The following is a 10324-nucleotide window of genomic DNA, read 5'->3' as shown; positions in this document are numbered from 1 at the left end:
CCTCCCCCTTGCTCCTTTATATACTGGGGCAGGGGGGCACTGTCGTGGTACTAAGACTGACAATAAGATTAGGGGGTACGTATGAGGAGGCAAGGTCCTAGATACGGTGAGATTGTATGCAAGTGTTTACGAGTTCAGGCCCCTCTCGGAGGAGGTAAAAGCCCTATGTCTCGGTGCCCTGAGGCGGTCGACTGGATTATGATGCATGTTACAGGGGGTGCGAACCCTTGTTCAAGAGGAGGGGTGGCTTATATAGAGTGCACAAGGACCCCAGTCATCCCCCGTTATAGAGAGTTCAATGTACACAAAGAGAGGGCGTTACTGATAACGCCAGCTATAAAGTGCTATTAATGCCTTTGAAGACTACGGAGTGAATGCTTGACCGTTGCTGTCCTGTGCGACTCCTGGTCTTCAGTAGGTCGAGTGGTTTCTTGTATGGTCGAGTGATATCAGGAAGGAGGGGTACCCGAGTGGCATGACTGGTCGAGTGGATTGCACTCGACGTCTTCAATTGGTATTCCCTGTTGTCTCTGGGGTGCCTTTGCTTCCAGGGTAGTGACCTTGGGTAGGGCGTATAGGTCAGGCCTATGACCCTACCCTAGGTATATATCCTCATCATTAGCCCCCGAATGGATTGAGGTTCGAGTGAAAAGAAGGTGGAAGTTAATCTTGCCTTGACTATTGTGCTCTATAAATACTTGAGTTGGCCTGGAGGCCTATGTTGAAACTGTAGCTTCGTTTCAGTCGCCTTGATCAATTCAGTAGGTCGTCGAGTGGGTTTGTAATGCCACCCCGTCGAGTGTTATCTCCGCCATGAAATCTTCGGTGTGATTGGTTACGGCGTGTCCTGGATCTCGGGGGATTCGATATTTTGGAGAAGCGCGCGGGGCGGGGGGCGCCGCGGCGAGCGGGATGGATAGACAAGGGCGCCTTGATTTCTGCGCCACCTTTTTCACCATGTACCGAGCGCGCGACTATTGCGGGACTTGACAGGATCGCCCGGGCCCGCATGTCACCCACTCGGAATTAACTCTTTATAAGGCGTCGGGGTTGAGGCGTTTGCACTGTGCGCTCCCATCTTCCCCCAATCTCCTCTGCTTCTCTGCTTCTCTTTTATCATCCGCTCTCGACACCGCCGTGCCGCCACCATGGTGAAGGACAAGACGGCGGTGCTGGAACATGCGAAGAAGGCGTCGGGGGCGGCAAAGGGCAAGAAGACGGCTCGGGGGTCGTCATCGAGGTCCGGGCTGCCAGTGGGTTTTATCCAGGGCGATTGGATCGAGGACTTGGAGGAGCTGGCCAACTCCGGCTTGATTGTCGAGGGAGCCACGAGGTTGCCGAAGGGGGAGACGGAGCCACAGTCGTGGCCAGGTGAGTGAGTCTTGCTCGCCACCCATGTTGACCGAGGTTTCTCCCTTCCTTCGCATCCTTTCTTTAGGGCTTTCTTGAACTTCTTTGGAGCTCAGCACCACCACTTCTCCCCCAACACCATCACCTACCTCGCCGCATTTGTGGCCATGTGCGAAAACTTCCTGGGCTGTCGACCGCTATAACACCCGGATAATTATGCTACAGTGAACCTATGCTAATGATGCCATGTCACCTATGTTGCTGTCGCTAATCTCGCGTTAGTTCAAAACTGATTCAGAAATTCAAATTTAAAATAAAGTCAAATTAGAAAAGTTTTCAAACATTAAAACAAAAAAAAGTTCAAACGGTGACAAATAAATCGTAAGTGATTATGGTGGAGAAACCAAGATTTTGAAAGTTTCATAGATGCCATAAAATAATGAAAACATCAGTTGAAACAATTATTTAAATGCTTTTAAATAATAAACACATACAAATTGAGGTGCCAGACTGTTTGTCGCAGAGGGATGTTTAGTGATACTAATATGGAAACTAATTTTACGTTTTGTAAAACTAAAATAAAATTAAGGTTAAGAGAAAATAGAAAGGAAAATAAACAAAACAAAATAAAAAGAAAAATGAAGAAAAACCCCACCTCCCTGGCCCAACTGGACCACCGGCCCAGGCGCACCCCTGCTGCTGCGTGCCGCTTTGCATGCTTCTACTGCTCTTTCCCTGCTGCTCGTTAAACTGTTGCTGCTATCCGCCTGTGTCGCTGACTGAAGTCACTGCCGCTTGATACGTCTCCAACGTATCTACTTTTCCAAACACTTTTGCCCTTGTTTTGGACTCTAACTTGCATGATTTGAATGGAACTAACCCGGACTGACGCTGTTTTCAGCAGAATTACCATGATGTTGTTTCATGTGTAGAAAACAGAAGTTCTCAGAATGACCTGAAAATCCTCGGAGACAAGTTTCAGAAAATATAAAAAATGCTCGCAAAAGATGAAGACCAGGGGGCCCACACCCTGTCCACGAGGGTGGGAGTGCGCCCACCCCCTCTGGGCGCGCCCCCCATCTCATGGCCCCCTACAGCTCCGCCGACCTCAACTCCAACTCCATATATTCCGTCTCGCAGAGAAAAAAATCAGAGAGAAAGTTTCATCACGTTTTACGATACGGAGCCGCCGCCAAGCCCTAATCTATCTCGGGAGGGCTAATCTGGAGTCCGTTCGGGGCTCCGGAGAGGGGGATTCGTCGCCGTCGTCATCATCAACCATCCTCCATCACCAATTTCATGATGCTCACCGCCGTGCGTGAGTAATTCCATCGTAGGCTTGCTGGACGGTGATGGGTTGGATGAGATTTACCATGTAATCAAGTTAGTTTTGTTAGGGTTTGATCCCTAGTATCCACTATGTTCTGAGATTGATGTTGCTATGACTTTGCTATGCTTAATACTTGTCACTAGGGCCCGAGTGCCATGATTTCAGATCTGAACCTATTATGTTTTCATGAATATATGTGTGTTCTTGATCCTATCTTGCAAGTCTATAGTCACCTATTATGTGTTATGATCCGACAACCCCGAAGTGACAATAATCGGGATACTTCTCGGTGATGACCGTAGTTTGCGGAGTTCATGTATTCACTATGTGTTAATGCTTTGGTCCGGTTCTCTATTAAAAGAAGGCCTTAATATCCCTTAGTTTCCACTAGGACCCCACTGCCGCGGGAGGGTAGGACAAAAGATGTCATGCAAGTTCTTTTCCATAAGCACGTATGACTATATTCGGAATACATGCCTACATTACATTGATGAATTGGAGCTAGTTCTGTGTCACCCTATGTTATAGCTATTACATGAGGAATCGCATCCGACATAATTATCCATCATTGATTCATTGCCTACGAGCTTTTCATATATTGTGCTTCGCTTATTTACTTTTTCATTGCTATTGTTACAATCACTACAAAACCCCAAAAATATCATCTTTTGCTATCTTTGCCTTTACCACTGTTACCATTACTATCATACTACTTTGCTACTAAATACCTTGCTGCAGATAGTAAGTTATCCAGGTGTGGTTGAATTGACAACTCAACTGTTAATACTCAAGAATATTCTTTGGCTCCCCTTGTGTCGAATCAGTAAATTTGGGTTGAATACTCTACCCTCGAAAGCTGTTGCGATCCCCTACACTTGTGGGATATCAAGAATAATTTCTGGCACCGTTGCCGGGGAGCATAGCTGTATTCTCTGAGTCACTTGGGATTTATATCTGTTGATTACTATGAAGAACTTGAAAGATCAAAGAACCAAAATTTATCCCTCAACTACGAGGGGAGGTAAGGAACTGCCATCTAGCTCTGCACTAGATTCTCCTTCTATTATGAATAAGTTTGCGACGCCTAAACCTGCTACTACTATGAATTCTGATATGTCGCATGTTATTGATGATGCCACTTCTGCTATGCATGATACTTATAATGAAACTACTTCTATGCTTGATACTACTTTGCCGTTAGGTGAATTTATTGATGAACAACTTACTAAGGCTAGGGAGAATGAAATTATTGATGATAGTGATGATGAATGTTCTCTGAACGATTATGAATTGCCTGTTGTTCCTGAGGGTTATGTTATGGATGAAGAAATTGCTAGAGATTTTCTTGCTTGCAATGATAGATCAGATCTTAAGAAATTATTAGCTAAGCTGAAACAAAAGACTCTAAATGCTAAAATGAAACATGACCCTGCTTTTGCCACTTCACCTATCTTTGTTACTGATAAGGATTATTACTTTAGTTGAATCCGATCCTTTTTATGGCACTGAATCTGAAACTGTTGAGGCACATCTTACCAAGTTGAATGATATAGCCACCCTGTTTACTAATGATGAGACTTCTCGCTATTATTATATCCTTAAGATATTTCCGTTCTCATTAAAGGGTGATGCTAAGACTTGGTTTAATTCTCTTGATCCTGGTTGTGTGTGTAGTCCCCAGGATATGATTTATTACTTCTCTGCTAAATATTTTCCTGCTCATAAGAAACAAGCTGCCTTGTGGGAAATATATAATTTTGTGCAAATCAAAGAAGAGAGTCTCCCACAAGCTTGGGGGAGGCTTCTCCGATTACTTAATGCTTTGCCTGATTATCCACTAAAGAAAAATGAAATACTTGATATCTTCTATAATGGACTAACTGATGCTTCCAAGGACCACTTGGATAGTTGTGCTAGTTGTGTTTTCAGGGAAAGAACAGTCGACGAAGCTGAATTATTATTGAATAATATGTTGACTAATGAGAATACTTGGACTCTTCCTGAGCCGATTCCTGAGGCAATTCCTGAACCAATTGAGCCAACTCCTGAGCCTATCCCTAAACCTACTCCGAAGAAGAGAGGCGTTCTATTTCTCAGTCCTGAAGATATGCAAGAGGCAAAGAAATCAATGAAAGAGAAAGGTTTTAAAGCTGAAGATGTTAAGAATTTACCTCCTATTGAAGAAATACATGGTCTTAATATACCGCGTGTTGAAGAAACACATTGTCTTGATAACCCGACATAGGTAGTAAACGTAACTTATCTCTATAGATATGATAAAGATGAAATCCCATCTACTAAATTTCATAGTCCATGCTTAGATGAATTTGATGATTTCGGGAATAGACAAGCAAATTTCAATGATTATGTTGGTAGACAATTGAAGAATAATGCTTATATGATAGGACGCTTGAATGATTATATAGGTAGAGTTAAAACGAACTTAAACTCACTAGTAAACATGCTTCCATGATTGCTACTCAAGCTGAACAAGTACTTAAAGCTCAGAATGAATTGCTAGTTGAAATAAATAATAAACATGAATTTGCTGTTAGAGTGGCTACTAGAACTGGTAAAATGACTCAGGAACCTTTGTATCCTGAAGGCCACCCTAAGAGAATTGAGAAAGATTTTCAGAATAATAACCTAGATGCTCCTAGTTCTTCTAAGAAGAAGAAAAAGAAGAAGGATAGGACTTTGCATGCTTCTAGTGAACCTAATGTAGAAACACCTGAGAATCCTAATAATACTTCTATCTCTGATGCTGAAACACAATCCGGAGATGAACATGAACCTGATAATAATGCTAATAATGATGTTCATGTAGATGCTCAACCTAGTAACAACAATGATATAAAAATTGAACCTGTTGTTGATCTTGATAACCCACAATCAAGAAACCAACGTTATGATAAGAGAGATTTTGTTGCTAGGAAGCACGGTAGAGAAAGAGAACCATGTGTTCAGAAACCCATGCCCTTTCCTCCTAAACCATCCAAAACAAAGGATGATGAGGACTTTGAGCGTTTTGCTGAAATGATTAGACCTATCTTTCTTACGCATGCGCTTAACTGATATGCTTAAATTAAACCCTTATGCTAAATATATGAAAGATATCATCACTAATAAGAGGAAAATACCTGAAGCTGAGATTTCCACCATGCTTGCCAACTATACTTTTGAGGGTGGAATACCTAAGAAACTTGGTGATCCCGGAGTACCCACTATACCTTGCTCTATTAAAAGAAATTATGTTAAAACTGCCTTATGTGATTTAGGAGCCGGTGTTAGTGTTATGCCTCTTTCCTTGTACCGTAGACTTGAATTAAGTAAGTTGACACCCACTGAGATATCCTTGCAAATGGCTGATAAATCAACCGCTATACCTGTCGGCATTTGTGAGGATGTGCCTGTTGTTGTTGTGAATGTTATTATCTTAACAGACTTCGTCATTCTTAATATTCCCGAGGACGACAATATGTTGATTATCCTTGGTAGACCTTTTTTAAATACTGCAGGAGCTGTTATTGATTGCAACAAAGGCAATGTCACCTTTCATGTTAATGGAAATGAGCATATCGTACATTTTCCGAGGAAACAACCTCAAGTTCATAGCTTAAATACTATTGAGAAAATTCCATCAATTATTATTGGAGGTTTTGAATTTCCTCTCCCTACTGTCAAGAAAAATTATGATATTTTTATTGTTGGGGATGTTCATATCCCCATTGAGGTAACCTAGCGTCACTTAGAAATTTCTTCGGTTTCGTGTTATTCGGAATGAGTTTATTAACAAGACTTGATCAACCTTGTTAGTGGATTCATTTTGATGATCATCACATGGACGAAACTAGAAGGCACAACCTTCTGTACCCTCTTTTTACTTTCTGTTATTTAAAATAAATAAAGCAAAAATAGTATTATCTGTCTGTTTTCTGAATTATCCGTGCAATGAAAAATATCCCAAAAATAAAAGTGCTCCAAATGCTCTGCAAATTTAGTATGATTTTTTATGAATTATTTGAGGATTTTAGGCACTGAAAACACTGCAAGGGGGTTTGCCACTTGGCCACGAGAGTGGAGGGCGCGCCCACACCCCCTGGGCGCGCCCCCTATCTCGTGGGCCCCTGGTGGACCCCCTCCACTTATGCCAGCACCCACACACTCCATCTTCTTCCCAAAAAAATTCCCATCCAGCTCAAGCACGAGTTCTAGCTCGTTTTGCTGTGATTTTCGATCTCTTTGCTCAAAGCTCCATTCACAAAACTGCTTTGGGACATTGTTGCTTGGTATGTGACTCCTCCATTGGTCCAAATAGTTTTTGTTCTAGTGCTTTATTCATTGCAAATCCTTGCTGCCTTGGTGACCCAGTTCTTGAGCTTGCATGTTAAATTTATGAGGTTCCAAGTAATTCAAATGCATGATATAGGCTCTAGACACTTGTAGGAGTAGTTGTTATCAGTCTTGTTTAGTTTTATTCACTTTTATTTTTAAGTTTCTAAAATTTCAGAAATTTTTAGAAAATGTTAAAGAGATTTTTGAGGGACTCTTCTAGCCAAGGCTCCCAGGAAAAACAAGCTAAAGAGAAGGAAAAGGCCAAATATAATCTTCCTCGCATAGCAGAAATACGGCCGTGTGAATGGCCATGCGATGATTTCTTGAGAGAAGCTAGAATTTATGAAGATTTTTATTCTTTGATCGACAACGCAGGCCTCACCAATTTCCTCCACGACCGGATCGATCAGTATCTCTTACTCACCAATACCTTCGTGCAAAACTCTTATTATTATCCTAAGAAGTCACCGCCTTTAGTATCATTTCATTTATATGATGAATTCAGAGAAATGACTTTACGTGATTTTTGCATGGTATGTAGGATACCCTTTGAGGGAGAATTAGAGGAACCACATCCTAGAGATGTGGATGGCTTTGTTAACACTATCACTGTAGGGGATCCAAAGAAGGGTTCCGATGCGAGAATATCTAGCATACACTTTCCTGTTTTACGCTACTTTGCCATATTTGCTAGTAGATGCTTGATTGGTCGTGGAAATAGTGGAAACTTCAGTGTCCCAGATATTATTATTCTATTACATGCCTTGTTTGGTGATAATACTTTTAGTATGGGTGCAATTATTGCTAAACGTTTAAACCCGAATCATACAAAAGGCCCCATCCTTGGAGGTATCTATGCTGCTCGTCTCGCTAAATATTTTGAGATACCTATTAGGCACTATGAGAAAGAGGAGACAATATTGCCTCCTTATATTTTAGATTACAGGAGCATGGTAGCACATGGGTTTACTGTTCATAATGATGATAAGAGCCTCTTGTATAACTTGAGATTTAATAAGAAACACAATGAGACTATTATTCTGCCTGCACCTCTGTTGTTTGATTTGACTGCAGATAATTTTCTTGTCATGCTGGAAGCGGTGTATGCTCATCGAGGCTAAGCATCCACTCCAGAGCCTGGGCCCGAACCGGGACCACCACTGGACCCATATCGTCCATCATCTTATTAGTGGGGTCCGGAGGAGATCTCCAACCGGTGGTAGTATGATGATACACCTCAGTACATCGGGGAGAGTAGCCGTGGCCCTTGGCATTAGACCAACTTAGGCCAAAAGCCTAAGCTTGGGGGAGTACGTATTTCTCACCGACTTTACATTCATGTTCACACACTATTCTAGTCGTCGGTGCTCATACTCTTTCATTGTATTATCCATGCTAGTTTAATTTTGTTTTTCTAGTTTCCTTCTTGTGTGTTTGATAAACCTTAAGAAAAAACAAAAAAAATAGTTAGTTTATTTTTCATGCTTGTAGTAGAAATTAAAATGAAAGCCCAAAAAGATTTATCTTTCTTCTTTTACTTGTTGGGAGCTTTCCTGTGTAAATAGTTTTCTTTTCTTTTCTTTCCTTTGGGGGGTTGAGAGTAGAAGACCATATTGAAAATGTTTAGTGGCTCTCATATGCATGATTGCTTATTTAACTTAGAGCCCATATTAATTTGTCTTCTCTCTTGAGTTGAATGCTTGCAGATTCCAGCTTAGTCCAATGCACATACACTCTTATTATTATACACATCGTTCGGTCATGCGAGTGAAAGGCAATAATGACGATATATGATGGACTGACTGAGATGAGAGAAGCTGGTATGAACTCGACCTCTCTTGTTTTTGTAAATATGATGAGTTCATCATTCTTGATTCAGCTTATTATGAAGTAAACATATTTGCAATAACATTTAGAGATTATAGTTGCTTGTGCCATGCTTGATTAGCTATGAGTTATAATGGTTTACCTTGCGTGCCAACATGCTATTAGAATGATTATGATGTGGTATGATGGGATGGTATCCTCCTTTGAATAAATTGAGTGACTCGACTTGGCACATGTTCACGCATGTAGTTGAAACAAATCAACATAGCCTTCATGATATTTATGTTCATGGTGGATTATATCCTACTCATGTTTGTACTCGGTGTGAAGTAGTTTTAATGCATGTTTATGACTGTTGTCGCTCTCTCAGTTGGTCGCTTCCCAGTCTTTTGCTAGCCTTCACCTGTACTAAGCGAGAATACTGCTTGTGCATCCAAACTCCTTAAACCCCCAAAGTTATTCCAATGAGTCCACCATACCTTCCGATATGCGGTATTTACCTGCCGTTCCAAGTAAATTTGTATGTGCCAAACTCCAAACCTTCAAATGAAATTCTTTTTTGTATGCTCTAGCAGCTCATGTTTCCACTAGGGCTGCCTATATCTTCCATGCTAGGTGGGTTATTCTCAAGAGGAGTGGACTCCGCTCCTCATTCACGAGAAAGGGCCGGTAAGCGGGATGCCCAGTCCCATGATCCAAAAAGATCAAAGCAAATCAATATAATTAAACAAAACTCCCCCAGGGCTGTTGTTAGTTGGAGGCACTCGTTGTTTCGAGCAAGCCATGGATTGATGCTTGTTGGTGGTTGGGGGAGTATAAACTTTTACCATTCTGCGTGGGAACTGCCTATAATGCATGTAGTATGGAAGATACAACCATCTCATAGTTGTTGCGTTGATAGTGAAAGTATGCCACCCAAAATGTTATTCAATCTCTATTTTAAAATCGAGCTCTGGCACCTCTACAAATCCCTGCTTCCCTCTGCGAAGGGCCTATCTATTTACTTTTATGTTGAGTCATCACCTTCTTATTAAAAAGTACCCGCTGGAGAGCACACTGTCATTTGCATTCATTACTATTGGTTTATATTGGGTATGACTTGACTGGATCTCTTTTACCATGAATTACAATGTTTAGTCAGTCCTTGATCTTTAAAGGTGCTCTGCATTTATGTTTTGCGGTCTCAGAAAGGGCTAGCGACATACCATTTTGTTGTATCATGTTATGATTGTTTTCAGAAAGTGTTGTCATCCGAGTTTTATTATTATCGCTCGCTAGCTGATTATGCCATTGATATGAGTAATTGTGAGACCGAGGTGTTATTGTGAGTATGGTTAGTTCATAATAATTGTTCAAACTTGAATGATGGCTTTACATGTTTACAACAAACAAGAGCAAATAGAGTTTGTAAAATTTCTTCTTTATCACTTTTAGTTTATCAACTGAATTGCTTGAGGACAAGCAAAGGTTTAAGCTTGGGGG

This window comes from Triticum dicoccoides, chromosome 2B (genome assembly GCF_002162155.2).
Source record: "Triticum dicoccoides isolate Atlit2015 ecotype Zavitan chromosome 2B, WEW_v2.0, whole genome shotgun sequence".
Lineage (NCBI taxonomy): Eukaryota > Viridiplantae > Streptophyta > Magnoliopsida > Poales > Poaceae > Triticum > Triticum dicoccoides.
This window is presented reverse-complemented; position numbering follows the sequence as displayed.